Source organism: Anopheles merus, chromosome 3L (genome assembly GCF_017562075.2).
Source record: "Anopheles merus strain MAF chromosome 3L, AmerM5.1, whole genome shotgun sequence".
Lineage (NCBI taxonomy): Eukaryota > Metazoa > Arthropoda > Insecta > Diptera > Culicidae > Anopheles > Anopheles merus.
In genome coordinates, this window is record NC_054085.1 from 12,337,308 (window position 1) to 12,365,203 (window position 27,896).

The window sequence follows — 27,896 nt, forward strand, 5'->3', positions numbered from 1 at the left end:
AATAGAGTCCATGCAAGATAGATTGCTTGCGTATGGCCTAGAAACATTTTACATAACATATCGGGGACGGCGGGCAACTAAACTTGCCGAATCACCACCAACCGACGCTAAACGGGCAGAACTTGTTCCCGCCTGACGCTAAATCTCTCGCTGGCTACGTGGCGCTACTCAGCGTTTCAATCCTGTTCTTCAACCCAAACCCACCGCACCTTTCTTCCTGGCCCCGTTTCACGGCGCACGGGCAAGACGGAATGAAAAATCACCCTCCCCATCTGGCCCATCATTCACTTTGCCCCCCTTACATGCACACGACAGGAGGGTGCCTGCTGGTGAGAGTGGAGAAGTGGAGAAGCATCATCATCATCGTTCGTGCGTTGGCATAAAATTCTGTCCGCTAATCTTCGTTCCTTCACCTTCACCTCCTCCAACCGCAAGCTCCACCGAGTCAGGGCGCCATGGTGAGTCGTTCTCGATTCTTGCTTGATTTAACTCGCCCTCTCGCTCTGGCACTCTGTCTGTTTCGCTTGCTCTCACTCTCGCCTCGAGATATCATGGATCGTAGCGCGATACGTGAAACGGGAGGCTGCGGGTGTGCGTTGGTTTGGTGCACGCGTTCCTACGCACACACACACTCATTCAGAGAGCGCCTGTGTGTGAGACACACAGACGGGGTAACAACGCGCGCGTTCGCCTGGCCCTGGATCGCAGATGCGCCGCTCTGGCTGCCGACGCCGATCGTAGCGCCTCCGGTTCAGAGCTCGTTCTCTCGGCTCGAGCGTGGTTAGCGGAGAGGTGGTGGCAACGCAGGATGAGATCATGGAGCGCACACTCACTCAGCCTCCTCTGCTGCTGCTCACCACCTCACCTGAGTGCGCACGTTCGCGCCTCTCGCCCTCTTTACCAGGCCCTCTGCGTGGAGTTGCGTTGCCGCCGCGTCATGGTGCCCATTCGTTCGCCCACGGGGAAATGAGGGGCCGCTCCTCTATTTGGTCATGGTGATCAAGAAGGCGTCGTGTTGGAGCGTTTTTTGTGCTTGTTTGCTTCGTCTTCTTCACCTCCTGGTCCTGGTGATGGTTGTGGTCAAGAGAGCGCGAAAGAGCGCGCGAGCGGGAGGTGAAGGCATCGGGGACTCCACGCGTCCTTCACCCTTCCCTTAGCGTTTCTTACTCGTCTCGCTCTCGGTGGCAGGAGCCAGGATGACTGGGCGCGATCTCGTCCAGAGGATGGGTCTTCGAAAAAGAGCGAAACACGAAGCGCACAGGTGCGGTAAGGAGGAGGAGGAGGAGGAGCAAGCTGAAGGTGAGGGCGGAGGTAGGTGAAGAAAATCTTGTTTGCGTTTGCCGTGGCCATCGCACGACGGTCGTCTCGCCGTCATCCGGGGCCACGACTCTCATGTGGTCCGGGACGACTTTCCAGCGCATTAATGATTTTCCAAACATAGTTTACATCTTTCGATACAGGTTTTCGGTATTTTTTGCTGGTTGTTGTGCTGCACGAGGTGGACTGACTGGCGCGGCTTCTTGCCTCTTGGGCGCATCCTTCCAACCCTGCCACACCTTCGTTTACCCGTTTCACCTCTTTCCAATCGAAGTTTGCTTGTACGTTTCTTCTGCTCTCCTGCTCAGGCTTCCCTGCATCTCCGTGCCTCTCGTCTGATTGTCTCTCTTTCGCAGTCCCGTTTTGCTCGATTTCCTTTTCGGTTGCGTCCTCTTCCTCGTGGCTTGTTAGTGCTACTCTTTTTATTCCACTTTTTTCCTCTATTCCTTCGATTGTTCAGTTATCTGTTTTTTTTTCTTTCTTGTTTCTCTTACATTTTCGGTTACCTTTCTGGGGTTGAACTGCTTTTGTTATCTTCTCTTGGACGCAGTCGCTTATATTCTCTTCGGGTTGGAATTCTACTTTTCAAACTTCTTCCTTTCTTTTGAGCCGAGCGGGATATTTTCTAAGTTTCTTTTCTATTCTCGGTCACCTTTTTGTGTTCAAAGTTTGCGCTTGTTGCCTTTAAGCTTTGGCTTCCCTTATAACTATCTCTCCGTGTTTTTCCCGGTAAAATGCTCCCAAAGCATCGAACTGTTTTTTTGCTGTTGCTTCCATTCTCAACGGTTTTTGGGAAGAACAGAAATGCAGGTTCCGTTCTGGTTCAATTTCGAGCGAAAACGATCCTGGTGCAAATGCGAAACCTGCCAGGAAGGTTGCAATCACTTGGACTCAGGATCGCTCAGGATGCAGCACCGACAATTCCAACCCTAAATCCGGGACCGGCAGCGTGTGTAAGGAAGGTGAAAACGGTGCTGCGGGATGTCTACACAAGCAGAAGGAGGCTTATTAGAGCGAGTAAAGAGCGAAAAACGGTACATGGAAGGGAGAAAAGGTCCCGGTGGGAGGAAAGCTCGAAACACAGAAAAGAATAATGGGTTTTATAAATTTTCAATTTTTATCTTCTCCCGGCTCCTTCGTTAGCAGGCGAAGATCAACAGCAACAATAAAGCCGGGACGTGGCAACACTGGCGCAATAGGCACCTTGGCAAAGAGATCGTTTACTGTTTTTTTTCTCTTTTTATATCTCTCCTCTCTTTCTCTCTTGCGCTCTCTGCTGCTGCTGCTTTGAAACGCAGTAACCGGATGAACCGAATCGATCGACGCGCTTGATGGTGCCGTGACCAGGATGAGAGACGCTAGGCAGAGATGGTGAATGGAGGGTAGAAGCGAGGTAGCGCTTCGAGCGTCACCGTACGCTAAAGCGGGATGGCATTAGGCGGCGCCAAACCAGCTTCGATCAACGCAAACACACACACACATTCGTACAGCGACGGATGGAGGAGTACATGATCGACCGAGATCGAAGCGCCGACGCTGCAACGGGTGAGGCCGTGGTACCGCGGAATGTGTGCGTGAGCTCTGTGGTGTGCGAGAGAGGTGTGTGACAGGAAGTTTTCATTTCACGAATTATGAGCCCGTCGTGAGTGTGTGTTGTGCACTAACGTCCGGCGGCGCCTAGAGGATGGTGGATGATGGTGTACGAGGTGGGTGATTTTTTATTTTTATTTTATATCGTGTTTGCTGTTGTTGCTGTTGTACTTGTTATTTGCTGGCGGATGATCTCCTTCGCGTTAATCTGCACCCCGACATTGCCCGGCTGGTCTTCCCTTCTTGAGCGTCTCCATCCTGTCTCTTGTGGGTTTTTGGTTTTGTTTCTCCTTGCGCTGCTTCACCACAGCGCCAAGAGGGTTAATTAATGCCCCGCTTACACTTTTCTGTGTCTCTTTCATCCTTTCATTTTCAATTTTTCTCTTTCTCTCTCTCTATCTCGCATTCTCGCTTGCCTCTCTTTGGCTCGTATGCTTCACCGTCTCGGTTCCGCTCTGGCTAGCGCGGAGGTCGCTCTTGGTTTGCGATCTCTTTCCTACCACGACACGTCGCCGATCAGTCTCGTGTGCGAGGGCAAGCTAGGCGCCACCAGCGATAAAACCGTGCGGTGTCGGATGCTGTGCTTACATACACACACACATACACATGCTCACAAACACACACACACACACACACACACACACACACACACACACGCACACACACACACACACACACACACACACACACACACACACACACACACACACACACACACACACACACACTCAGATCTAGAGGTCTGGTGTGGAGTGGATTCGAATTTTGTTTTTAAAACCCCCGGTATTCACAGCAAACATTTACTGTGCGTTCTTTTCTGTGATGTGTGTGGAGTCGACGGATGCAGTAATGGGAAGAAAAACCTGATTGTTTTGTGTTTCTCGCCCAGCGCCCCAACCTCCTATCCTCCACCCGAAAAAAGGAACATTTTGAGTCGAAGATGTAAAATCCCGAATGTACTTGGAGGAGCTTGCGAGAGAGAGGGTGACTTGATTTATCGAACGATGACAATTGTTTGTTTGTTTGTTTTCTTATTCTTCTGTATGTGGAAATGGAATAATGTATGAACCAAGGGCACATTTATCTATTTTTGAAGAAGTTTGTATAATGGGTTAATAACTCTCTACGCAAACTGGCAGTGACATCGTAGGGTGTGGCACTTATTACCGTGGGGGTTGAGAATTGGAACTAAATCATGAGTACTTTTAGAGGCGTTTTAGTCACTGATTCGGAAGCTTTCATGTGACACAAGTTATTCCAGGAGTCTTTATCAAGTTCAAGTTCTCCATTACATCCGCTATGCTCGATCTCTTTGGAATTAAGAGGCAACGTGATCTATAGATGAATTCAGATTTTGGTTCATTTGGAGTAGATTAGACCTCGTAACATGCTTGGATGTACATATGACACATCTCTGGGACTTGTAGATGGGGTGATAAGGGTGAAGGTTATGATTATTCTGGGATACTTTGAAGATCTTTATACGCGATCATTGATCAAGTGTAGCCGAAATCGTAGACCATCCAACATGACGCATTATTTCGGTACATTGATTGAACGGATATCTGATGTTACATTCTCAAAAGCCTATCCAAACGTACAAACATGTTTGAATGTACACTTCATGGTCTTCTTAACATGCTTGAATATACACTTGACATATCTCGGTAGTGGAAATGTCTAGATGTGGTGATATAAAAGTGATGTTTGGTGTATGATTTTCGGAGCATCCTTATACAAGACCATTGATCAAGCGTTATGAGCAAACATAGCTGAAACGTAGCAAGAGAATTATTTGATTGTAGAATCTTAAGAGTCTATTTTCAAGATCTTGAACTTGAGATAAATGTTAAATAAACGTAAGATTACATGCATTATATTACATGTGTCATTGACAAACCAAAGTAAGCTTTAGAAGTATTTATTTTGGAGGAACTGCCTAGTTGTCTGTCTTTTTTTTATTGCAAATAACGAATCGAGATTAAACATAGATGTTTAAAACATGATTCTGGAGACAGGTAGGTCAGGCCGACATCTAGGTTGCTTAAATGTTAATCTACTAAATTCCCTTTTTGCTATTTTTTTAACACGAAAATAAAAATCCTCTTTTCTTGCTACACCCCAAATGATATCTTTCAACTGGGCTTCGTGGAAAAAAAAACTCAGAGACGTGCGTTAAAGGAGAGGAAAAAAACGAGATCTTGAACGTGATCTTACGACCAGAAGGTGCGTTGACGACGACGACAATGACCAAAAAGGAATCGAAACATTCCAACGTTGAACAAAAAATCCGGAGAGAGAGAGAGAGAAGGAGGGAGGAGGAAGGAAGAAAAAAACACACACAAACGGTCAAGTCGGCCATTTCGTTTGGACGATCGCAGGGCGCCATGTTGGCTCCGCACTGTCTGACCACGGGCCGGCGGGCGAGCGCGTTTATGCTGCGCCTGTGTGAAGCACCAGATTTGGTGCCGATCCCCCTAGCGGGTATACAGGGGTTGCTTTTCCTTCCGAGTCGGTTGGTTGTTTCTGTTTGCAATGGAGATTGGTTTCCTTGAATCAATTCAATGGTATTTGGTTGGAATTCCTGGGAAAGCTCCGGGTAAGCGGGGAGACTGAAACAAATGAGTAGAACAATTCGAACCGGTGCGCCCAGGGTTTCGATTTCTGGGAAGTGTCAAACACCGCCACACCGAGGCTTTTGTGAGGTGCTGTACGTTGTACGAACTCCAGCGTACGTACGGGGTTTGTTTTCCGAAACGCTGCTTTGACTGCTAGAGCAAACGAAGCCGAACACCGAGTTTGCGAATGGTAAATAGAAGATTGGATTCGTTCGGCCAGAATCTCTGGTTGGCCTGGTGCTTCTGGAAGAGGTTGGAGAAGGGGCCTCAAAGCTGGCCCGGTGTGGTGTAGCATAAATGAGTAGCATAACGCCGGGCCCCGGTGATCTTCCGGGAAGCACGGAGAGGCGAGCACATCGGGAGTTATTTCTTGCAGCCGGGCGTTTTTCTGTTGGCTGTTGGGGAAAGGTTAAACGGTGTAAAGTAAACAACAAATAAGATATGAGTATTTTTAAACAGTGTCCGTAGGCAGCATCTCGCACCCGTGTGTTTTGTGGTGCACCGAGTGAACGCAGAGTGTGATCGAAACGCACAAAGGCAAGCGGACTCCTGCGGGCGAGTTGAACAGAAGCGAAGCGAGTCTTGGTCGCCTGAGGGGTTAGAACTGTGTGAAGGGCTTTTTTGGCTGCCGGCTTTCGATGCTGAAGCCTCCGAAAGCAGTTTGTGTAGGTTGGTTTTGGAAGAAAGCAAGATGATGATGATGACGATGGTACACACCTTCATTCCTCACTCCTTGTCCGTTGTACGACGGAGGGTTGCACTTACCGGGGTACTTCGTTTAAATACCTTGCCATGTGCACTGTGCACAAAGATGCAGCCTCCGGTGGCTTCTTTTTTTTTTGGTCGGTTGGCGCTTTTTGACTCTCGTTTGTTCGCTTACCAGTTTTTGTTGTCTTCTTCATTTCGGTGCCAGTGTTTGGCTAGCGTCTTTTATCTTATTTTGTGCTTCGCTTCTCGGGACGTGCACCGTCCCGTTTGGTGAAAAGGGCGGTGGTGCAAAAGGTGTGAAAGCAGCATCTTTCCGGCAGCAAGTGGACGCGTATATGCAACCCGAAGTGCAGCACCTCGGAAGGGTCTGCTGTTTTTTTATCGCTTGAAACGTGAAAATGAAGTTGACCTTTCTCTTATGGCTTGTGTAGCACAAAACGGGGGAACCGTTCCCGACATGAATGAACTGTGGGAATAGCTAATTTATTGGCTTTTTAGTTGAAAGTTTTACTTAATTTTCATAACAAAAAATAAAATACCAGAAGGCCTTTTCCAGAAGCTGACCACACGAAGGGGGTTATAACTGGCCAACAGAGTGTCAAGTGTCGTACAGGTGATTGATGTTTGACGTTGTTAAACTTGCACAAAATTGTTCATTAGTTACCAAAATCCTTTTAAAGAGCAGTGCATGATCGTTGGGTAGATTTTATCTCCCAGTAGCTGCCGGAAGGGTGGGTCAATGAGTGTGTGTAGTTTCAATTTATAACACTTTTTTAGTGTGCAGGTAATTTGCGTGTAACGTTTTTATGTGTAAAAGTTTTATCTCCGGTGACCCATCCTAAGCTGTTGCACAAGTGCTTTAAGTGACGGAAAGTGGTTGGAAATTGGTTATGGTTAAAGTTTCAATAACGATAGTGAAATTTCTGTAGGTTTGTTTCTTAAGTAATAAAGAAGGAAAGTAGTAGTAAAAAAAAGATTTTACAATAAGATTATTATTATTTGGAATGAAATGATTTCATCGGCACCAATCCATGTATGCCTTCTTTTCTTGTGCATCTATTAAACTGCAATGAATTCAGGATTTCGGATATATTTTGTAAAACCTAGAAAAGTATTGTCGAAATATTCAGACATTAGGTAGGTCTATAGTTTGGATTCGATCTCACTACCTGTGCAACGTGTGATATCGTGCTTGACATTGTACTAAACGTCCACGAATAATGCTGTAATCTAATAGCCATATAAGTTGCTGTGAACATATTTAGAAGGACGATTTAAATAATATAAAAGTAAAATTAAAAGTATCAATCAAACAAATCCATTCTCTGTCGGCGTGTTTGCTGCTGTCTAATACATATGTGGGTAAAATACCAAAAATAACGTCTTTGTTAGAGCGGAAATAATAATTCCATAATGCTTGATGATACTGTTGAGTTTATCATACGTAGAATAAATGTTTATCAAATATACATTTGTCCCGAGTAATAGATTTATTGGACAATCTTTTTTTCTCATCTAGATCCTTGAACCAGCATGAAATGCTTACCATTTTTAGGGTATTGAAGTGTTGTTCCCATTGAAGTGTTGTTTAGCTATGTTTACAAATGTCGTAGAAATTAAATTGCTCTCGCTTAATAATAACTTACGACAAGCAATTGTACGGCGCAACCGCACGGACGCAATGGCAAGAACATTATCCGCCGCTTTTGGCGTACAAAACGATCTGAAAAAAAAAAACATCTTGCCGGCGACGAACCGCACCGTTTCACTTCCTTCAATTAACACGCAATCGTTTAAATGCATCCACGCTACCCCGTAAACCATCATGCAACGCGCACACACGATCGTTCATCGGCGTTGATCACCGCCGTGCCACACGGTGCCCGGCTGTGCGTATGGCAGTCGATGGCTATCGAGCACCGGATGTTGCTCCTTTCGAAGTCCTCCCATTAGATGCTCGTTATGATGATGAAGATTATAATAGCCACTGGGAAACTGCTTCAGCCCCGAAAACTTCGGCTACCGGTTTTACCTTCCCGGTCAAGCCCGGTTTTCTCTCTCCTTCTTTCCCTGTTTGGTTTCCACTTACCTTTGGCAGCATGCATTGTTTGGTCGCTTCTACCAAGATTCTGACTTTGATAGTATAAGAAGTCAACAGAAAGTGTGTGTGTGTGTGTGTTCATGTGTGTATGTGTAATTCATCGTCTATGGGGAAGGGCTTTTACGAGCTCTCGGTGCTTTTGTGTTTCGATTTTAGCCTGCGTCTTCGATCTGTGTAGGAAGGAAACTGTGTTCGGAAATGGTTGGTCCACGGAAAGGAGTTTACGCGGTGGCCAGCTTCAACAGCCCTCCGCCCTCGGAGTGGAGTGGTTTACATATCACTTGAATTTTTCTGTTATGTAAATGTGCCTTTTTTTGGTACGATCGGTACCTACGGTACGGAGAGGACTCTCCAAGATCTTGAACGCTTCGGTTCGAGGAGCCTGCCGGAATAGGGAGCAGAACTACTTCTCCGAGTTTGTACTTCTGTTCTTGTTCAAGGCTGCTGCCGTTGCTAATGGGCACAGTTTGGCTGCAGATGGGCTGTTCCTCCGGTAGCAATACCAGTAGCTCCAGTAGGCCATCCATAACTCAATGCCGGACCGCCCAAAACTGTTCGTAAGAGCGTAAGGGGGCTCAAAAGTGGCTTTCTCGAGTGCAACCACTACCGGAAGTCGTCGTACACATGTGAGGCTTTTTTTCCTATTTTGATTGCATGTTGGACGAGAGCCGTACAGGCACCGATTAGGCTGTATGATCCTCGTTAGACCGGGACGCGGTGTTGGGCTTGAAAATCGTCAAGTTTGGATTGCTCATTAGCAGGACATGAGTGGTGCTTTCTTCGCAGCGCACACAGCTCTCATGCGTAAGAACTTAATCTTAGATTTATTGTGCTACACGCTGTCAAATGCTGTCGTTCGATGCCTTCCTGGAGCTTGGATTAGCTTCTGGGTAGCACTGAAACCGATTTAATGGCAATTATTTATGTCTTTTGCGCGCATCTTTGATGTCGTGTGGTGCACTGCACAACAATTTGGCTGTGGCTCGCGATCGGAAGAAGATCCCGGGCAAATCGGGGCAAAAAATTGGGCCTCCAGAAGCGAAGGGGCCGCGCATCGTTTGAAATGGGCCGATAATTAACGAACCGTGCCCGGAAAGGTCTTGCCGAGGGCGCACGCTTTGAAGTGTGCCGCCCAGCGACCTCCTCCGCGCTTTGATCTGGTGCCGAACACGGTGGAGAGCTACGCGTTGAGCACTTGATTTGATTATGATTACCCGCCGGCCGGTGCCATATTCTACCGCCTCCCGTTGGTTGGTGCTTGATGTTCGTTGGTCCTGGTTCTTAGTTTTTTGTTTGTTTCGTTCCGTTCTACTCCAGCCTTTCCACGTGTGCTGCCAAACGGGCGGTTGGCGCTCTCGTAAGATGTTCCGCTGTTGTTCCGACACTTTCACCATCCGCGGGGATACTCACACCCGCGCCCTTCGCCACCAGCTCGCTGTCACGTTATCAGCCACTCGTCAGCTCGTCGATGATCGGTCGATGTGTGGCAACTGTGGTTGAGTGGTGCCATGACCAATGGCACTACATTTAATAGTTGTGGCTTGTTTCCTTGCGGCCACGATTTCGTGTTACATGTTCGAGATGCTCGTGCAGAATCGTTTTATTAATGTGTCTAACTTTGTATGTTTTGTATTTAGAATTAGTGGTGTTTTAAAGAACTCTATCACTAGAGATCTCGATGACTGATAATTGAGCTGGTTGTTGAGGTTCAGGTAGTTGAGGTGGAACTAGCTACTAAATTCCGAAAGCGGGTTTGGATATTCAGAATTTTTCTCAGTACTCTTCATCAGTCAGTGTAAAATCTAGAATGAGCAATAGATATTAAACTAAAGATTCGTGTCTCTAAGATCTTGTCCATGATGTTAGGCATGCGTATCACGTAGAACTCTTTAGCTCTTTGAATTGGAGTATCGTGCTGTTAATTGATCTTTTAATTTAAAATATCTTTAAGTGATAATCATCATCTGGTCATCATTTCAGAACAACTTTTCGAATCGATCAGACAACTTTTCTTTCGAAACCAATCAAAATCCATAAAATAGACATCACTCGTTGACCATGTACTTGATATCTTCATTGAAGTATGATAGACTATATCTATTATAGTAGACTTCATGGCAGACTATATTATTCACCATGGAGTGCAACTTGCAGCTTGTTCCTTTTAATGTCAATGGATGTCTGGTATTAATCGTTTGCTTATACGGTATGATCCTATGATCTATATTTATATTTTGAGAATTTTAATTCATCAAGTATCATGGAAGAGCTTTCGTAAGATTTAGTATTGCTACCTTGCAGAATATCTACTTTAACTCCAGTCAATCGGTACGACTTTGATAGTTCTGATTACAAAACCTCCAAAGTCTAATATAAAAATTCCCCTACTGTGGCGGGCATCTTGAGACATGAAACGGCGATTAGCTTATCAGCCAGGCAGCCCCAAAAGAGGAAGTGTGAGATTCGCTTAAGCTCCAATATAGCTGATGGTTAGCGCATCACGCTTAGCTCCCATTCCCATTGCCAATGTTTACCGATGCATTCGCACCTTCTGCTGGGCACTGCTGGGCAGTGTAGAAGAGGCGATTTCCTTAATGCCCGGATAATCTACTCCACCGCCAGCACTTAGAGACTATAAATAGGACTAACTGCTACCTCGATACCACCCCGATGATTGTCCACTTCAAAAGGAAACAACCATCCTTATCAAACCCCAATGAGACACGTCCCCTCGTTGCCACTTATCTTTCCCTGTGTGTTGTGCACAAGTGGCTCGCTGCAAGATAGTAACGGAAATCGATGCCGAACCCCTCTGTGTTTCGTGTGAACACGGTGTCTTCTTAAAAGTGAACACAAATATAGCATTAAGGCGTCCAATCGTGCCACCTTCAACCCGTCCTGACCGTGCACCCAGAATGTCAGCTATGTCGAGTAGCCACTTGTTGTGTAATCTTACCGCCAGGGCGCACACACAGACAAGCACACGCAAATTCCACCTGTCTTTGCCGCATCCGGTAATGAGGGATTTTGCCTCCGTCCAGTGTGTGTGTGTGTGGCTCCACTTGGTCAAACGGCAATCGGACGAGCGGCTTTCGTAGACAGGATGTGCACATTGATCTTTTTATAGCGCCATCCACACATCGCGGATGGATCCGCGGGAGGCGGTTCGACACTTGAAGCCACTCTCCCCCTTTGGACATCGGCGAGGTTTAATAGCATAGGACGGCTTTGCGAGAAGCTGTACCCTAACTAGTAGATGATACGGTGCGTATAGAGACACGATGGCGTCGACAAGGCTACGATTCAGTCCCACATTCCGATTGGCCTACTGAAATTGATTTTCTCACGCAATGTCACCACGCGCTGCAGCGGATAATAATCGGGACGCGAAACTTCAAAGCTGTTTTTCGAAACAAAAGCTATCGTAAAGCTAGCCTTTTTGAAGCCAGTTCTGGTTTTTCGCAGGCCCAGCAATCAGTTTAATAATATAACGAAAAATAAACACGCCACGCCATCGGCCAAGTGCCGACAAGTGGTTGGGATGAAGGGTTTTTGCGCGCGCATAGCATGGAACGTCGTGTAGCGCCAAGCGCACACCAACCAAGCGGCGAAAGACCGCGCTGAAGCAAAAACCCGAGCGCCCCGGCAACACAACCGGTTTGTTTGACTTAACCTCCATAAAAATATGATGTCAGTCAACACACAATCGCGAACTGCATGTGCGCAATGTGGGCTCCGGGCGCTTCGTGCCACTCGTTTCGTTAATAGCGGGGCGAATCGGTGGTAGAGGACGATTCATGGAACCAAGAGCAAAAAAATAAAAAAGGGAGCGAACGATGGTTAGCGGCATGGTGAGCCGTTGAGCGAGTTTGTTGAATGCTGCTGGATGTGGAGTTTGTCAGTTGGCACGAACTAGTCGCTGAGGTTTCATTTTTGTTCGTCTTTGGAGGATGCTTTGAAGATTGGGAAGGTTCTGCTGTTAAGTTGACAATCCTGAGGCACTAGTGGGATTTGCAAGGGGTTGGTCTTTTTTGAAAATGTTAAAAGTGCAATTTTCAGATCATCAAATCAGAATTAAGATTTTTTGTTAGTTCCTGCAGTAGGTTCCTCCAATAAAGTGAAATTGATCTTCATTTCAGAAATTGATGTTCTTACATTATCTGGTTCTATTGAAGATAATGGTTCTTTTGAAGAGTTCTTCTGGAATACATATTAAGCACCTAAACCTAAAAAATGACAAAACGAATTCTGAACAACTTTCGAAATCCTCCAACTCCTCAGCAAGCAACCCAAAACGAAAGTACTACAAAATCCTGGCCCGTTTTTTGTAAAAGACGTTCACCCAAGAAAGGCAAAACAAAACAACAGCACGAAGCAGCCCTTAACTAGAGGCCAATTTTTGGGAGCGCTATTTCTTTACGCGAGACTCCCTTTTTTCTACCTCCGCTGTATTGCCTTTCTTCCTTTTGCGTGGCATTTCATCTCGTTTTCGGATGACTTTCGGGCGTGTGTAGCTCTCTTTGTGCTTTCCTGACCGTGCGCCTCAAACCTTCTCCACCTCCAACAAGCATGATTTCTTGTGCCGTTGTTGTCATGCTGTTTCTTCTCGTTTCGTCCTGTGCCCCGCGAAGATGCGACGGAATTGGATGAGGAACGATGTGTAACGGCCCGCCGAAAGGATGATCGGACGGCTTAGCGCTTGGGATCCGCAAACTCTTTGTGGGTTGTTTCGTTTGAACCTTGGGAGCCCATTGCGCATTCTTTCATCTCCCCCTTTCGGTACCCTTTCTTCGTATGCTTTCCCCCTCCCCCTAGATCGGTCGTTCTGTTCAACTCCTGCGTCCAAAATCAACTCCTGCGAACGAATTCCAACCTCATGAAAGCGAACGAAGGCAGTGGCTCTTTCCCATCGTGGCTTGTGTGGCATGTCCGAGCACCAAGAACTTCACATTCCGCGGCCGCTCGCTCGCTTGCTTTATTTATTTATTTTCGTCAACTGCTCTCCATTCCCCGTCCGTGTTTAGTCCTCCCGCTTAGCCAACTTTGAGCTTTCGTTTATTTAAGTATTTATTTGCCTCCAGCGCGCCAACCACTCTGCGTGCGCGCGGCTCTCACAACCCTTACCCGTGTCTACTTCAGTGTGCTGGTGCTGGCACATTCCACCGTCGCCATATTTGATTGATACCGCGCGCGCTTCGAAATGAACCAGAAAATGAGCGGTTTTACAGCGTGCTGCGGGCTTTGAAACATTATTGTACCCGGTGTTCTCGGGGGTTGTTTTTCACACGTTCACGATCCTTTTGCGGTTCTGCGGGGTAGCTCTATACCTAGTCCCGGTGGTTTTGATTTATACACGGCCTCAGCTTTGGGCCTTCAGCTTTTGGCGGTGCCGGTTGATGCTGGTCAGATTGATGTTGATTTCGGTCTAGGGGTAAATGGGGCTCGGCCAGCCGGTCGGGGTACCGTTTGGAGGATTGGTAAAAATTAATCACTTTTAATTATACACGCAATGCGCCCGATACTAATGATACGCCCGTGATGATGTGCCGTACGAGAATGATATTAAATGGTTGAGCGGCACACTTTGATTGGAGAATTCATTTCTACCATGATATCTGTGGTGCAAGGAGAAATGCCAAGGAGAAGAAGGTGATTCTGAAATTTCAAATAATGTGCTATATTGTTCTACATTAATCAGTACTTCATCAGTACATCAAGTGTAGTATAAAGTCATGTAGTTTAAGACATCAGATTATCAAAAACACCTTAACAGAGTGTGCATCTACGTGAATATAACCATCTGTTCAAGGCATGAAGTTATCAAATCTGACTTTTTAATCTGATCTTGAGATCATGAGATCATGAGATTATATCATCATCATATTCATTACTATTTTCGGATCTCTGCTCTTCGAATAATGATCTCAATAACATCTTGGTCAAATGTCAGTCCAATCTAAAATTAGTTCACAAATTGTACTTCCTACATTATTAATGATTTATAAATTCAGAAGACTTTTGATAAACATTTCATTCTGTGGTTTTAGACGGAAGGAAGTACTGTCCCTTGGTTTTGATGTTCCATTGTCGTATTTTGAGATACGGACTATATAGCCTTGTTGGCCTTACTGTGCTATAGAAGGGACATCATGTGTATCAAAAACATCTTAAACGCTTGATAAAAAGCAGTGTAAATGAAGGGAACGACGTACAGGATTTACGACGAAAATTTAAGGACTTCTACATCAATCACAGTATTACCTTCGGCATCATATTGATTAACCAGCTGTGCAATGGTAGTGATGTTAGGGATATGTAGGATTAATCCCCTTAGACTTTTGGGGAGATCTAACCGCTGGATAGAGACACTAAATCCTCGGGAACTATCCCATATGAATGATTGTATGCTAGTGGAGATTGTAGCTAAATCCAATGATCTAGCGCCACAGATAGACGCAACGAACCACAGCTTTAGTAGGAGCAATATGTTTAGGAAGACAACCTTCTGCATTATATTGAATACCCTAATTATATACAGCCGGATATGCTGACGAAAGTGCTGTATTAGCCAAAAGCATATTTAAACCAAATTCTTGTTTTAAATATCACAGAAAAAGTTTTTAAATGCAAATTCCTGGAATTCCGGTCTTACAGATTATTGTCTAGACAGTTTTTAGCATTCCATTAGACGCATATCTTGCACTCTTGTTTGGCTATTCTAAAATAAAATATAACAATTATAATGTAAAATTTAATTTTCTTTACACATGGACATTTTTTGGCTCTTTATAGTATGAAGTGCTGCTATTCGTGCCTTCCCAAAGCAACAAGCATTGAAATCATCCCCAGAAACAGTAACATACTTTTTCTGCGGAATTAAAACACTACGCGCCTTGCAGAGGTCCAATGAACCACTTTATTGATTCAGCTTGGCCCTCGTACCCATAGCGTGCGTTCTCGGAACCGTCCTCAATGCAGTTACAATTATCATTCGCCACAAAATGCGTATCACTGTTGTATACGCTGATCGCAAGGGAGCAGGGGGATGAGCCAAATTTTCGGAAAAACGCCACCCACACGTTCCCATTTGCACAGGTGAATGGGTAAAAAACAGCAACAAAAAGCTCTCGTGATACTTCTTGGGCTTCCCCCCCCCCCCCATTTGACCAACACAGTGCGACTGTTTAAATACGAGGCAGCGAAAATATGGGAAGATTCAATTCGATGGCGCATATCTTGTTCGATTCTCCAGCTGTGCAAACGGTGAGGGCTAATTCTTAGTAATTTTAACCTCACATTGCCTCACCTGAATCGAATCATTTGTTTTTCCCGCTTTGCTGATCACTCGAGGAGGAAAAATAGATCGAACAGGATCTACAATGTGCGCACACGATCGTAGTCCGATGGAGCTGTAATGTGCAGTTCAGTTAGAGGCGCCTCGAGTGCGCACTGCTTTACGTCATCATTTGCGCGCTTCTATGCTTCAAGCGGATGTTAGCTCGTGTAGTTTTGTGTCTGTGTATATGTCAGGTTTAACGCCTACTAATGGCGATGGAATTAGTAGAGTCGAACAGATTTTTCACTCTACACGGTGGTGGCCTATGGAATGTATGAATCGAAACAGATTACATCGGTGGCGGCCATGTACAACGCCATTGATCGATATCATCAAAGGGTATTTCATTGTCTGTATATGGGCTTTTCTATAGCGGACTAGCATGTGTGTATTAATCAAATTGCTTCCCATAGTGTGGTTAGAGCGATGTGACTCACATTTTTCCCTACCAATAACCTTGAATATGATCGTTAAAGAGAGCTCGCCCTTTCCGCACTACCGCACTGGATGGCTCGGTCCGGGCGGTCTTTAGTAATTTAGGCACGGGGGTTATCTTTATTGGACAACCGTGAAGTGTACTCCACCGAGACACACACGGTCAGCTATCCCCGGTTGCCCATTTTACACCTGTTTAGGGGGAGAGTGTGTAGTGTAGAGCATCGCGTGGTAATTGCATTGCCCCTAAGGCACCCTCGTTTGGATGATCCCACTGCCGACGACTACTGCCGACTAAAGTGAAAAGATTGCCTTCGGGGCCTCTCATTCACTTTACCTTCAATCATGATGCGGGTTGGGAAGGTCTCCGCGACTAGCCGGACAACATTGTGACTGCTGGTGCTGGGGACGCACTCTACCGCCTCCTCCTGCAGAAGTCCAGTGCAATTCATCGCACAGCAGAAAGCATGTGCGCACAGTTCGCCGTAAACAGGCGAATAAATGGTCCCGGGTGCCCGGTCGTCACGAGCTATGATCCTGTGTCACGGGAGAGGAGAAGCCCTGGTGTGGCTGGTTAGTACACCAGTTTCCGAGCACGGCTCTGAGATCTCTCGCCTGAGGGAGCCGAACCATGCCCCCCGTTTCGCTACTGTTACCTAGCGCCATTTTGATTGAGCACCTTTCATTATCGGCTGGGCTCCCTTATTTCGCCATCCCCACAGCGCCTGGCGGTACGCCTGTCAAGTGTCCAGAGGTGGTGGTGGTGGTGTTGGTGGTTTAAACGGGTCTGCCGGTTCGGGGTCCGGTTTCACCATAAATGCAACTGACTCCACGGGCGGCATCATGATTTCATGCGGCCCAGGTGTGTGTCGGTCGAAGGTAGAGGGGCCAAGCTCTCTGCTGTCTTGCTTTGGCACGAAACACATACACACAAACGCAAACGCCTCCGGTCGGTCACCTAATTGATTACCGTTATGAACGGGGTGACCCCACCGTGCGCCCTCTTCTTGGCTTAGCCGGCCCAGGTGGCCACCACGCTGGCGGGAAATTCCTCGTGCACCAATTGCGCACCAGCGGAAAGCAAAACGAATTGAAAAAAAAACCCACTGCCCACTGACGGCGACGATTTGCGCGAGGGGGATAGCTTTGGATCTGATATCCGACCATTCGTGGCGTCAAATTTTGCGCCACCCAAAGCCACCCTAAGCTAATTGTTGGTGAAAAACAAAGCGTTCAGTGAGAAGTGTGGGGCGAGGATGGGTGCGTGGATGGCTGGTGTTAAATATAATAAATGATATCAATCATAGAGCACGTTTTGATGAGGTTTTCTTTACGGTGTTTAACTGCTTGGATAACAATCTGAGTTGGATGGCTGAGAGGAATTCAAGAAGACTACTCAATTGACGTAATTTAGAGCAATGGACTCAAGGTTTTAAATACAAAGTCAGTGGAACTTTGAAGATACTCAAGAATATTGAAAAAACTGGTATTTATTAATAAAGGATTAATAGCTGAGGTATGTGTTGCACGCTCGGTGCTTTAATAGATGGACATGCTGACCTAAAGGTAAACAAGGTCGGACGTGGATCATTTCCCTTTTGCGCGGACTGTTCTTTCGCTTACCATTGCTATCTGTCACATAATGAAAGGGAAGTTGGTAAAAGATAATAAGACCATTTTTCAATTTGGCATTTGGATGAGGCTTTAAATTCTCTGGAATCTTTAAATGACTCTTTAACATGGATATTCATAATTTTACATCGTATACCTCTTTTTTAAACGTCTTCTCGCTTATAGGAGCTTCTGATGTTCAGGTCTTATTGTATTTCCAAAAGAGTTATCCAAAATATGTTTTGTTTGTTTTATTTATGAAGTTTAAATCATTTCTAGATCATGAAATTATATCATATCATATCAATAATTTTTAAACAGTATTTTGTGTTTCTACAGATGTTTGCCCTTTTTTTCTTGCAAAAATATGGTAACATTTTTTTTTCTGCTCTAAATCTCTAATCCAGGTCAAGCCAAGTTGTCATCTTCTGGGAAGAAGATTGTCAAGATATAGAATTAGAACTTCAAATAAAGAATGAGAAGGTTTGTTTCTTTCAACTTATTGTCTCATGTGTTCCATATGGCCTACATTATACTACTTATTTTTACATTCATGACTCTGTTCTGGGGGCTATGTCTTCTTTATGGAACACTGTAGTAGCAGTAGCAAATTAGGTACAACAGTGAATATTGTGTTGAAATTTCGTTCTCCTTATTTCCCTGTGAAGTAAGCTGAAACAACAACGTTTGTGGACTAACATACTGCTGCTTACCTTAGAGTTTAACAGAAAGCTTCGATCGTGTGTAGAACAGATAACACGTCTTAAGTATAGAGAATAGGAAGATTTCAAGGATCTTTGCTTAATTAATTTAACTAAAAACTGACACAATAGATAAGTTAATCGTAAAATATAAATTGTCCAACATATATCATTCCAAAATAGAAACCTGACCCAATAGTGGGTCCGTCACTTATTACGCCCGGCTCTAAAGCAGACCAGCCTGCCAAACGTAACGCTACGTAATTGTACCGTTGCATTGTGCAAGACCTATGTCCACCCGCGGCGGACACACTCCACGACGCCACGCTCCTTATATTTTACGCCAAACGGAAACGGAGCAGCCGAGTCCAAAGACAAGGCGAATAAGCGTCAACGACGCGCCTGTCATCCGGAAAAGGATGACAGCTAGACGAAAGCCACCGCAACAATTGCGGGTGAGATGGCGCAGACGAGTGATAAGACGGAGGACGGGTAGGGACACGGTAGTTGACGGTTGCGTGCATCGCGCCAATCGGTCTCGTCTAGCCGGCCCTTAAATTGAACGATAGGCGCGCTAGCCCTCAGCACTTGTTTTGCACCTTCCGTGCCCGTCCCGTCCGTGTCCGTGAAGATGTTCGGGATTGGAATTATGCATGTCTTGTCCATCTTTTCCCCCCTTTGTACGGCACCCCGGTGTCTGTACCCTCCGAGGTGGCAATAATTGTTATTTGCATCTGTGCGCGATTTCCCGCGGGTCGCGTCCCGAATCGAACGTGCCCGTTCGTCTAGGCAGACGGTGGGAGGGCAAACGCATCGAATCTGACGGACACGAATGGCCATCGTCCGCCAAGTTCGTTAGTAGGCACGATCGCGACCGGCCAGACTGTGGCCACGTGACCATGCTGCAAATAATACGCCATTTCGTCAGGCATGGTTCAATCGTTCTGGAATCCGGCGGTGATGCCGGTGCTGGTGGCAAGGCAATGGGAAACTATGCAATATGTCCGCCACAGCTGGGCTTATGCAACGGTCCGCCAATCGTGAACTCACTGAACTCTGCGTTACGGTGGGCGACGTAGTGGCTGGTGCAATTTTTGGGCTTTCCAAGAATTTTTGCACTCCAACCACCCAGGCAAACCACCACCACCCCGCCTGGAACCTTTCGGATCAGGTTCGTTCCCTTTCCCCTTCGGGCGAGTAAGGAATGCAACGGTTGTACGGCATGGGAGAGATCCGGTGACTTCTGAGGGTTGAGGGTTTTATTTCTGAGTGTATGTTTTTTTTTTGACAAATGCCTAACCATGCAGGCAGTCGTACCGACGGACTCACCCGCGTTCCAAATGCTGCGTATGCTAATCCCCGGGTTTTTATCTTTGCCGGTGGAATGTGTCGTGCTGGCGAGCTAATCCACGGGCCAGTAAGAGTGTCGTATGGCTCGAACCGAGGCTTGATAGATGTGTTTGAAATTAGTAGCTTCTTGTTAGGTTTGGCTAGCGGACGATGTCCCAACGAGGTTTGCTGTTCGGGGGCTTCGAGGTCGAGTGAGTAGTGTTTGGAATTTGAGCGGAATGTATCACAGGCGGTAGATTTATGGGTGAACACTGTAAACAATCTTAGTTATTTAGTTGTCACGTGGGAATTGTTTGCTTTTAGAATGCGATGATTGTTATGAAGGGTCATGAATAGAATATTGGAGAAAGTGCTCTGACTTGTTATGGAACGGGCAACATGAATAAACCATAACAATATGATAAAACTACTCCTGATACAATAGTTGTCTATCATAAGTTTAAAAATGGTTTCAAAACAATGTTTCGCTTAACTTACCCCACTGAGTCACGCATTTAATTACTGTATAATTTATGTATTCGCAAACCAAAGAGCAATTTGCAAATCCACTTCCGCCACTGCTCTCTAAAGCGTAGAAGATTGCGCACCAATCAAGCACAAGATAAACTTGTGGCTCGATTCACAACCAATTTCCAGAGTCAATTTGTGACCCTCCTGTGTGAGATGATTCGGCGCGCAGTGCCATAAATGGAAGACGGGCTTTATAAAATTTGCATGCCCCAACCAGTGCCGTGCTACCGATGATAGCTCTATAATTGACAAACTGCTGCTGCTGCCGGTGGCTGGCTGATGGAGTCGAACAGTGGAAATCAAATTTTTGACTCCATAAAAGTAGATAACAAAATGCAAACCAAAAACAAAAACACACACAGAGCACACAGACATGAAAGCACTTCCTTGTTGCACACACATATCACTCTTCAAAACAAAAATGCCGCGAAAAGAATAGTCGCAACGAATAAAAAAAACCCTACCGGACGGTATCATAAAACGATATGTTTATTTAGCCTGCCGCACGAGATGCGCACCCTCGGCTTGAAGGATCAAAAATTTGCAAATAAACAACAATAAACGGGCGGGCGTGAGCCGGGCCAGGGAGTGGAGTCGTGGAGCCCATGGACAGGGAAGCAGCTTAAAACAAACAGTGTTGTGCCCCTCAAGAGACGGGTTTCGATCGACGCACAATTCGGTAGATGTCAATAAAATACGCTCCCTGTTGACGGATGCGTTGGACGGTGTGCGCGTTCTTTGGTGGTGGCGTTTTGGGTTTGCGATCTTCTCGAGGAGTGCAAAAGATCAAAGTTTCAGGTTACACTGGCAGGGATGACTCACTGATCCGGGATCGCGATCATCGTCTACCTTCGATATCACACGGGGTACATTAGCTCTATAGAAGACCATCTTGTTGTTGAATATCGCGATGAATGGGTCACTGCGGATATGGTTTGGGAATGATTTCAATTTATTTTAGGTTCACTTAGACGCACAAGTGGATGCTTTGGTTGAGTGGATTCTAAAGGATGATCGACATTTAACAGCAAGGTCTTTCCCGACAGCCTTAACCCATATCAACTTTAGATAAACATCTCTTTGATATGTGATCTCTTTTAGATTGTGCTTTTGGGTATTAATTTTATTTCCTGTTCAAGGCTTTTGACTGATGATCTTGTATCGTTAAAGAAAAGTAATATTAGGCTATATTGCTTTTCATATCTGCTCTTTTATTGGATGAGCCTATTAAAAAACTGTAGAACACGTTCCTCCCAAATCTTCAACCTTGAACTGCTGTCGCGTTTGACAGATCTAAGTAAACAAACAATCAATGCGTTGATATGAAAGGTAGAAGTTTTGCGAAGTCAGTCACAATCTATGCAAAGATTTTACATAAATAATAAATTTAAAGCCATTTAATCTATTATGATAAGCCTAAATTTTTATAGAACACTATTTGTACGTGTCTCGATCGATGTATTAACAATTACCTTCGGCATTCTTTTTGCGTTTGTTAGGCGTTAAGGCGACCGGTCCAGATTGTATTTGAATGCATGACTTGTAAAGACGGCAGACTTTACGCTTTGTACAGTATATTTTCATAATAAATGTTATAATTTGTTAAGAATATGAGAATTATGGGTATAATAAAAAAATGGAAACATTGTATTATAATCCCAGTATGTTTAATAACACTATCAGTTGAATTTTTCTAGAGATCCCATACAAAATAGTTTTAAGCTGACATTTCAAATAAATTACTTTGTTTGTAAGATAATATCCTTTTATGTGTAAACGAATGTGAAACATTGAAATATTAGGTGCAATTTAACCTTTTTCTTTGCTTCACAGCGTGTGCGCAGTAATAACTACATTTTCTACATGTCCCATTCATGTATGCTGATGCATCGACAACAACAACAACAACAACACGCAAGACAAAGATCTCCACACCAGCAACAACGAACAGCCTGCCACCTGTAGCGCGATTTTTCTTTAAAAACCATCCATCCGATGGCGTCTGCGTGGCGTTGTAGCGTTTCATTCATTGGGGACATAAATTTAAAACTGTGAATGTCAAGTGGGATTTTGTCATTGAAGCGCATCTCGCGCTCGTGTGTGTGTCGCAGAGAAAGAGTGAGAGAGAAAAAAGAAACGCACTTATACACGATCTTCTACGGGACCAACCAGGCGGGAAAAGCTACGCGTTGTGATTGATTTCAGGTTTAGTCAAATGGCGTTCGAGAGATTTGGGGGACTGAAAGCATCTCCCTCCGCAGCCGATTAAAGCTGTAAAATGTTTAAACAGCGCAACGTAGAGAGAGAAGTTAAAAAAACACGCATCTTATAAAAATACATTCCACCTCAAGAGGCAGCGCCGCCTAGCGATTGAGGATATCATATTTCATTCATCAGTAAAAGGAGCATTCCGATTGTGTTCGTGCGCGCGCGCTCCTCCGTGTTCCGATATCCCCTGCACGGCCCTGCACGTGTGTTTTTGTGAATGAGGTGTGTGAGTGGGGGTTGTTTTTTTCACCCCCTCTCCTATTCTATCTGTTCTTTACTGCTTCATTTTCCTTACTTGCAGTGTTGTGCTTTGTTCGTTGCCTTTTTTGCATAAAACGACTTCAGGTGTGCTTGTTTAAGCCTTTCGGTCGGCACTAATGTTTCTCTACCCCTTTTTGGCTCTTCAGCCACTCTCGAGTGTGTGTGTGTGTTTCAGGCTGAAAGAAGACTCTGTGTGGTCATCTCGTAGAAAATGATCGAAAAATGGTGTTGTTTGTTGTTTTGTGTTTTTATTATATTAAAAAGTGAAGAGCAAAAACAAAAAAAAATCCAACATCTTAAGCCCACACCAGGCATTCCGTGTTTCCGCTGCGAGACGGGCGAAATTTATGACTCCAAAGGAGTAGGAGGTGGAGGTGATGCAGAGGAACACAAGCACACACACACACACTAGGCCGAAAGATTGTCATCCGAGGGCGCCATTTGTTGATTTTTGGGAGTGAAAACTTGCAATAAACGGGAAGCAAGGCACGGCCCTGGGGGAAGCAGAAGCTGGAAACAGGTTGCTGGCGAGCTTTTTCCCACGATCGATGGAATTAATCATCGTATCGAGTTGGGGTGGCCGAGCTAACTGAAGGGCGTAACCGGCTGAATTAGGGGTGTGGTGGCCAGCGGTTTTCGGAATAGATTTGTTTAGACCATAATAGTTAGCATGTTTGTTTAATGGACCGGGCAGACCTTATACACGATTCAAACGGCTTTAGGTGGCTTTTGTTGTTTAAAAAAAGTAAAGAGTGTCCCTCCCCTGCGACTGGATAGCATTGACGATATATTTAAATACGAGAAAGAAATGCCTGAATGTGTCTCGCGTTAGGGCGTACACTGCAGCCAGCCGCGCAGACACAATCATCCGGGTTTTGAAGCCTTATTTGTATGCACCATCCGGCGTTAGATTGAAAAGCGCAAAAGAGGTGAAAAAAAACATACACACACGTCGAAATGTAAATAAATATTTGCCCGCAAGCATTAGCAGGCGCATGTTTTGGCTGCACCCGCTCGGGTGCATCTTCTCATGCAAATCGATTAGACGCGCGTACACATTCAATTGAGCAGCGTTGGCGCTGCTCCTGCGGCCGAAAAGGGGGGCACCCAACCTGTGTATGTTTGTTTTTTTTTGGGCCAATTATCGTGCACACACCGTGTAGCTGGCCGGAAGTGGCTGGCTCGGCGTAATTGGACCAATGTTTCGCATCTGTCTGCCTGTTTGATTTTGGGGCCTGGTCGCTACAGGAATCGGAAATCATTTGGCAGGTGCGCATACGGTATGGATGCGGCTGGAATAAATTCTGCTAGCCATTCACAACCACCATCACCCATCAGCGTCGTTGGTGGTGGTGTTGTACGTAGAGGAGGAATGCTTGTGCTCAAATGCATCCTAGTGGATTTGTGACTTGTTTTTGATGGGCATTTTTGAGGCCTTGAATAAACAGAAATGCCTGAGCGACAGCAGAAGAATTGACATCTCGTTAAACCTTTTTAAGAAAATGTTTAAACTAAATGCGAATGTCGCATACTTCAACTCGTTGGAGTTATGTTTGTTATCGAGCATCTTTTGAATTTTGGCGACTTGAATCAATTTAGAATCTAAAATACGTAATTTGGTATGATTAGTTTGCACCAGTTTTAGTCCTTCGAGCCGGATTATTTTTCTAATAGATGTTTATTGTTATTTATTGTATTTTTTTCTAAAATGTGTTCTTAATTGCATTTTATAAACTCTTTTCAAGTAGTTTCTTATCATCAACGAAGTGATACATAATATATGATAGCTTTTACGAGTTTCGAATCTAAGGAACAATTGTCCTTCGAACCAGATTGTTTTGCCAATAACTGTTTGCACTCATTTTCTTCGATGTTTTAGTGCTACCACCGAACGAATCTGTGATCTAAACGAACTGGAAAAGGCTGTTATTAAAAAAGTAAATGTCGCACTATTCCTGATAATAGATTTTAATAGTAACTTACTTTGTAGGATATAAGTTAGGCCATTATTGGCATATGTTTGAAATGTTTTTGGTTGGGCTTGAGTTTTAACCATTTATATGACAAGAAACATGTCTTTTTGATTTGTTAATGTAGTTCTTGTTTCCATGACAGCAGTCTGGAGCTTTTTGTATTGGCAACAAATTGAATGTGGTGCAAATTTATTTCATTCAATTCGTTTACAGTCCATTAAAGAATAATACATTGCGACAACCTGTAGACAACCTTTACTAGGATGTCGGTTCGAAGCATTAACTTCAGTGCTGTAGTTTATAAATGCAATAAGTCGTAAACTAACTTGCAACGATGTTTTTTGTCGCTACGCACGAGAATAAAATTTCATGAATTTCAAGCAGCATCAAGATCACAATACCTATATAGGTACAAATATTTGCTACATCCCTTCTCCACAGTCAAGAGCAGTTTCTAATGATTGCTTGTTTTTAAAATAATCCGTTGAATATTTATTTAAAATCGACCATTCGCTGTATCGCCCCGGCTGACAGCCCATGAAGCGGTAATTAAAATTGCATTCGACATCAGGAATTCGTTCAATCACAACGTGGCCCCTACTATTGCACCCGTCATTCTGCTCCATAAATGTGGCGCTGTGTTCCTTTTTTTCTACATTTGCCAACGAAGAAAAGAAGAAAAAATCAGAAAACGTCAATAAAGTCTCAGATCAAGCAAGGCCTTGGGGGCCGGGGTTGACACGATGTGATGTCGTCATTCGCATCCGTCGGAGGCGCCTTATGCAGCAGCTGCCGCAATGATGATGTTGATGATGGTGTGTGGGGAGTCCACACACACACAGCTAGGCAGACCCTCATAAAATATTCCTCACCAAGCTGCGAAACCACACAAAAACCAATAACCTTCAAAGCCGGTCGCACTGTGACCCCTTTCTGGTGTGTGGTGTGGCGACCCTGCGCGCGTATTTGTTGGGTGAAGGGGAAGCAGCAGGTGTGGAGGTTTACCCTCATTTGCTTTGACAGTTTACCCCATCCCACTGGTGGCACGGTCCTCTGACCAGCGACCAATCATCAAAGGCGGCGCTTAGGCCGCGTAAATGTTTTGTTTGGATTTGTGGATGCGGTCGCTTGTTGTGATCTTCTCGGCGGAGGGTTTCTTAGAAATATGCGCCGAGATGCAACCCTGCCGAACGTGTCACGATATCTCGATTGTATGCTAAGAGGATTGTCTGCGAGGGGGGGACAACGGGGATGAGATAGGAGTCCCTTCAGACGTCAAACGTGTGTGCTGCTGCTGGGGTTTTTAACGTGAAGCTCCTTATCAGTCAAAAGAGGGCGACCTAGACGGAAGCCGGTAGGGGCAAGAGCCGCCGTCAGCCGTCGAGCAGCTGAGTAAGCGAAAGGGCATGGATTGCTGCTACTACTGCTACAACTACTACGAGCGCAAGGGACTTGGGACTGAAATGCGAGGTCGTTGTTGTTTAGGATGCTTCGTTGTTTGGCTGATAAGCGAGCGCGGCCATCGATTGCTTTAGTGCGGCGGGCGTGTAAAAGGGCGATTAACTTCGTGCGGCTTTGGCGGATTGATTACTCGCCCGCCCTCCACATTCACAGCGGACCCTTTTCGTCGGCGAGGCTTAAGCTAATCACATACACGTATTAGAGCTTGTGCACGCACCGGCCAGCCAACTGGGCGACGGAGTGCGTTTTTGTGTTCGTCGAATGCCATCGCCGCCATTAGCGTGTGCGTTAAGAAACGTGATGGTCGTTAGAATGACTGCAGGCACTGATAGTGTGATGCCTGATCGGGGCCGTTTGATGGAAAACGGGGAAGGCGTTTCTTTATCGGACGCGTTCGACGTTTTCAATAAGCGAATGTTTTGACGTACCGCGTCCATTACGTGCGATCGGTGCAAGGACACCGTTGAGACGCAATTGCATAATGAAACAGAAGGGTTCAGTCGGAAAGAGTGGTTTGTTTTCTGTTTTTCATAAAAAATAGAATGAAGACGATGCTTATTTCTAAAGCAATTTCACGTTCAATGCAATGAGTAGTTGTGGCCGGGTTTTAGGGCTTACCGCACGTATTTATGTTGGTTATGTTTGCTCCATTTCTCTTGCATCATTACACTCGAAGAAATGTATGACGAAAATGCAAGAGCATTTAAACATCTATTTTAAGTAAGTATATAAAAGAAATATTTGAATTAAAATTATATAAACTACTGATCCAACTTCAATTGCTGAATTAGTTCTGTTTTTAATTTTCAAATTATTTAACCTTAAAAAACAGATCCTGTTTATTTGATTGAATAGTAATGAAATATATACATTACGCTGTACGCTCTTATGCTTACATGTACACTGTACGCTAACTTGCATTATGTATTTTACACTAAAATTACACTTTGTTGGTTTATCTTTTTCATCAAATATATTGATTTGTCGGTTTTTGGTGAAAAAGTCCATGAAGACAATTAAATCTGGATATTCAAGTGAAATGTAAGTTTTGTAAAACGGAAGTAAGTGGAAGTTTGGGATTGATTGGTATGAATTTTTTTTTGAATTTTGAGATTTCAATGCCGGGAGTACTTTTGGCCTTAAAGTAGATACTTTTACATTAAGAAAGGCTTCTAAACCCCGTGGATTGGAAGGAAAACAATTTTAAACTTGAAGGGTATTTCAAATCTTTCACATGAAGGCAAATGAAACGATCATCTTTCAACGACTATATTTGAAAAAGTACGGCTTTAATTTTGAAGGTTAATAGCTCTTTAGAAAGATAGAAAGGTTTCATGTAATAACCGTTAATACGAATGCCTTATTTAGAAAATTATTCTACATTCAAGAGAGTTATGGAAAAAATAACAACAAAAATTTAAAAATATCTTCAGTATGTCTTTAACACGGTGAGAATAATAGAAGTATAGGCCATATTACTTCTTCCCATATAAATATTTCGGAAGGGAAAGAAAGAACAAAATTGATTAAAATAGCAGGCATTCGAATTTTGAGTTTTTCGAACGGCAATCATATTTATAGAATGGTGAAAATGCATTTGAGTAAATTTTCAAGAATACGATTATAAGTATGAAGTATAAATCACAGCGGGGATGT

General features: G+C 44.7%; 1 long non-coding RNA gene across 4 annotated transcripts in view; it reads left to right on the forward strand.

The window, feature by feature from the left end:
• LOC121598254 overlaps positions 1-27,896 on the forward strand; it is a 132,294-nt gene that overhangs the window by 27,192 nt on the left and 77,206 nt on the right. For all 4 annotated transcript variants that reach the window (XR_006005542.1, XR_006005539.1, XR_006005541.1 and 1 more), the window contains exon 3: positions 2,616-3,023. This is a non-coding gene — a long non-coding RNA (uncharacterized LOC121598254). The remainder of the gene's footprint in view (positions 1-2,615; positions 3,024-27,896) is intronic.